This window comes from Typopeltis vanoorti, chromosome 15, assembly GCF_054136105.1.
Source record: "Typopeltis vanoorti isolate ZY-2024b chromosome 15, IOZ_Tvanoo_1.0, whole genome shotgun sequence".
In the NCBI taxonomy this organism is placed as follows: Eukaryota; Metazoa; Arthropoda; class Arachnida; order Uropygi; family Thelyphonidae; genus Typopeltis; species Typopeltis vanoorti.
Window position 1 is genome coordinate 28,882,486 of NC_143563.1, and position 4,571 is coordinate 28,887,056.

General features: G+C 33.5%; 1 non-coding gene across 1 annotated transcript; it reads left to right on the forward strand.

Moving 5' to 3' along the window:
- Nucleotides 1-226: 226 nt before the first annotated feature.
- TRNAM-CAU (transfer RNA methionine (anticodon CAU)) lies at nucleotides 227-298 on the forward strand. The gene has a single exon. It is a non-coding gene; the product is annotated as a tRNA-Met (tRNA).
- Nucleotides 299-4,571: the final 4,273 nt, after the last annotated feature.

A 4,571-nucleotide genomic window follows, 5' to 3' on the forward strand; every position in this document is an offset into this window, starting at 1 on the left:
ATTTACGTTTCTTTCTTTATTTTAGCAAACGTTGTTTTGATACCTTTTAAAAGAAGAGAGAGAGAGATGATTTGAAGCTGCGTTACATTTTGCGAGATAGGACTAAACTGGAAGTTTCCTTTCCGTACAATGTAAGTCAAGACAACTCTATTACAATACAAAATATAATTTTTCATCTATTTCAGAAATAGGTAGTATACTCTCTATAAGGAACCGGAACGCATGTAGCAGAGTGGCGCAGTGGAAGCGTGCTGGGCCCATAACCCAGAGGTCCGTGGATCGAAACCACGCTCTGCTATTATTTCCCTCCGACGTTGTTTGTGATTAATTTGTTTTCGCAAGGAGTCTTTTGACTCCATGAAGGTGCGTTGTAATAATTTTTTCGCCTATGTTTTATTATTAATATTTTAGACTCTTCCCTCTCCCATAACCAGTCGTTTCTCAATATTATATGAAAAAATGCGACCCTATTAGAACTCTGTTAAATTTTCATAAAGAACCTATTTTTAAGTAGTTACTCTTCATAATTCTCATAATAATAAGGTATATCTTTATTTGAATATCTTTGGTTTGTATCTTATTGATCTGTCCATGGAAATGCTAAAATGCTATGCTATTAATTACCGAATGCCTCTATATGAATATTGAATATTTAAGGTACCACAGATAAACCAAATTCATCAAAAGTATCAAATGAGGGTAATTTCTAAACCATAATAGTCATTATTTAAGTCATTTAATTATAGAGAAAGAGACAGGTGAACTGATTATATTTATGTATGATTGTATGAAACAAATACCAAAGTTGTTATACGTGTGTTGGATTCTGAATATATAGAGATTTGAGTGATTAATATTTTCTTCAGAATCCAACATGATCTTCCATCACATAAGCTAGACTTGTAATTATTATTTAATGTAAATCACTTGTTTATAAATTAATATTCATGTAACTACCTTTAAGTTCTATTAATAATTAATTAATTAATCAAGGATATATAATAATAGTGAAAAATCTCTGTATTAAAATATTAATAAGTTTATTTTATTTATTGCTATGTTAATATTATAAGAATTTGTATTCAACATTTTAACTGCATATTAATTGAAATGTAAATATTCCTTATTTGTTCCTGTATGTAGGGGTATAACGTTGTGCAATGCCTCAGTTTTATTATATTTTGTTTTAGTTGTCATGGAGACGTATGTAAGATAGCTGGCGCGAGTTTAGAACAGAGTGTGGCAGATCGGTATTGAAGGGCTGGAAAGGATTTTAGTAGAGGAGAACACGAGAAGAATTTCGGCGGGAAGAAGGGATATATAAGAGAAGAACAGAGAAAACGATTCATTCGGGGAATCAGAGTGAGATAATAGCGAGTAGAGAGATAACAGCGAGTCGGCGAGTCAGTCAAGTAGCTCGCTAAGGTCTACTAGTCGAGGAGCGAGTTAGCTAGTAAGTTGCAGAACAACAAATAAAGCAACGGAAGATAACAAAGTAGCAACTGGATAACTAGCGATAATTTTGTTGGGATTTTGACTCAGGACCGACCTTTCAGGGACACACAGAAACTTGAAGAATAGCACGCAGTAACTAAGAGAATAAGTAGAGGCAGAAAGGTTAAATTTAAACGATAGCTGTGCTAAGAGATATAGTGCCTAAAAGGTTAATTAAATGCTGGAAGAATAGGCAACTGTGCATAAAAACTTCAAGTTAAAGAATTACTGCGTGTTACCTTAGTTCATGAGTTATTGGTAGAATACTGAATTGGTCAAGTGATGTCAAAGATAGTACAAGCGTTTTGCTCCAAGCAAGAACCTTTAACTATGTGAATTGCGATCATTAATTTATTCAGTTATTACTAAGAGGATTTGTTTTGTTTTTAATGAGTGCTGTTAATTGTTTTAAGTGAATACAGTTATAAAAGGTGTCCGTATATAAGTAGATGAACAAGGAAATTTACCGGTAAGAATTAACCAACTTTGTTACTCCTATGCAGAGATGTGCGTGTTTCTTTCTAAAATATCCCTACAGTAACTTTTGCGGAGAATAGCTGGAGTGTGGATTTAAGAGTGTATACTTGTGAAGAAGCGTTGCTGCCCTTATTTGAAACTTAAGTAACTATAAGATATTAATGTAGTTGGTTACTTAGGAACTTATGACATTGAACTTTTTCAAATGGTTAATTGAATTTTGTGAAAGCTGTATTTCAGATAACAGATTAACCATTACCTGAAATTATATGACTATATTACCAGATGAGCTAAAATGTTTGTAATACCTTATTCAGTGATTTAAACTAAAGTATATAATTTGTAAGCCTATATTAAATGTTTGTTTTGTTGATCTAAAGTTGTACTTTGCCTGAATCTCTTTTACTGCACCGTTCAGAAAATAATCGAACCAAAGTGGGTGAATAAAATAAGTTAAATAAACTCGGCCTGTATACATAATAACAACACATAAAAGGGAAATAGTTGAGAGTTGGTTTTACTTTAATTCTTGGACTAATTTAGATATAGAGTGGCGCAGTGAATAAATACAAATTTTCTCTATATTTGGATTAGAAATCAACTAGCAACTTATTTTTTTTTTTGCTTAAGAACATCGTAGTGAAAAATTGACGGATCGAAAGTATAGGTTAAGACGAAATAGGATCCAACACGTGTGTATTTAAAACAATATTGGTAATGCGAAATTCAGTTTTAACAGGCGTTTCTCATAAAATGTGTAAATACCTGTTAGTCCCCCCCCCCATTCTGTATGCACACGTATAACAACTTTGTATTTGGGATCTTTATGAAAATTTGTCGAATTTTCTTACTTTTGGTTTAATTCCGAATTTTTATGAGCTGCAAAATTAGCAAAGATAAAAAAAAAATCTGCATATCCAGTATAAGATTGAGACTACGAAATGCACAATTATAATAATAATTGTGCATTTCGTATTTGTTATTAGATTTTTTTTTGGTATTAGAGTAAAAAAGTATGTGTGTGTATATATATATATATATGTGTGTGTGTGTGTGTACTGACGTTGATTTACTCGGTTGTTAAACATATTTTTTAAAAGAATTCAATGACATAAACCGAGAGTAAAGGAAAAAGGTTTAATGGTATCACACGACTAGTTTCGACTTTTTACAGCCTTCTTCAGGTGTTTTTATACAAAAAAGAAAAAACATTAAAGATAAAAACTGTGAACAGCACAGGAAAGTTACTATACATATTTAACATGAAAACGTTGTAGTTATCGTAATCAACGCTGTTCCTTCGTTGGCCACATTGTTGGGTGAATGCGTGCGTATAGCATCTCGTGTGATCACAGCAGTATGTGATCACAGCAGAATGAGTCTGGGAGGTTGTAGCTTGAATTATTATTTAAATGTACAGAGCTGAGGATGATTTATCTAGATTCTACAATTTTTTTAAACCTTTGTCCTTTACTCTCGGTTTATGTCATTCAATTCTTAAAATAAAAAAAAAAATATATATATATATATATAGAGAGAGAGAGAGAGAGAGCTTGTTGAAAGTTTATTTTTCACTTGGTTAGACTATAATAAATTTAATTTAATCCTTTATCCAAGTGTGAGCAAACAAAGTTTGCGCCTGAAAATATCTTCAGGACTGCGGTAAGGTAGTACAACACCGGGCAACTTCGTAGGAAAGGTGGACCAAGCTAACATCACTCCTATCTCAGTATCTCCCATAATGCAACACACATCGCCTTGCGGATATGTATAATGTTATGCATTAAGGGAAGGGCCACTACCCAGACTAGTTTTGACCTTTATTGAGGTCTCTTCAGTGGGATCTTTCTCTAAATTCAGAGTAATTTAATAAGAAGGTGGCACACCGTTTGGCAACTCCTATAGGTAAAGATGACCTTGCTAATAAAGGTCGAAACTAGTCTGGGTAGTGGCCCTTCCCTTAATGCATAACATTATACATATCCGCAAGGAGATGTGTTTTGCATTATGGGAGATACTGTTGGATCCTACTTGTTCTTAATCTATACTTTGGATCCGAAATGATTACAATTACGATGTTCTTAACTAATTGATAAGTTGCAAGTTGATTTGTAATTCAAATATAGAGAAAATTTATATTTAAAGATTGCGCCACTCTATACAGGGTGTTCGGGATAAATTTGACATATTTATAATTAATTATATTTTTCCGTAAGTTACATGTATTAACACACACTTCTCTTCATTTAAAAGTTTGGACCCTTCTTCATTCATATACAAGATGTCAGAAAGGATGGATAGCTGGAACCCACCTGAATCATGGAAGAGAATAACTTGTATCATGATGATTCGTGCCCGCCATCAAAATAAGGATATTACGACTGCTGCCCAATGCTCCCTGAATACAGTAAAAACAATCAGGCATGAACTAGAGACTTGCAATGGTGACTACGAGGATGTAGCAAGAAGAAAGATCCCTAGCAGACGATCTGATTGCGTTCGTACAGCAGAATTCCTCGCAAATCTGCAGGAACAGGTGTTGAAGAACCCTGGCATTGGAATTCGGGCTTTGTTCGTGGAGTTGCTAACTGTAGTCAAGC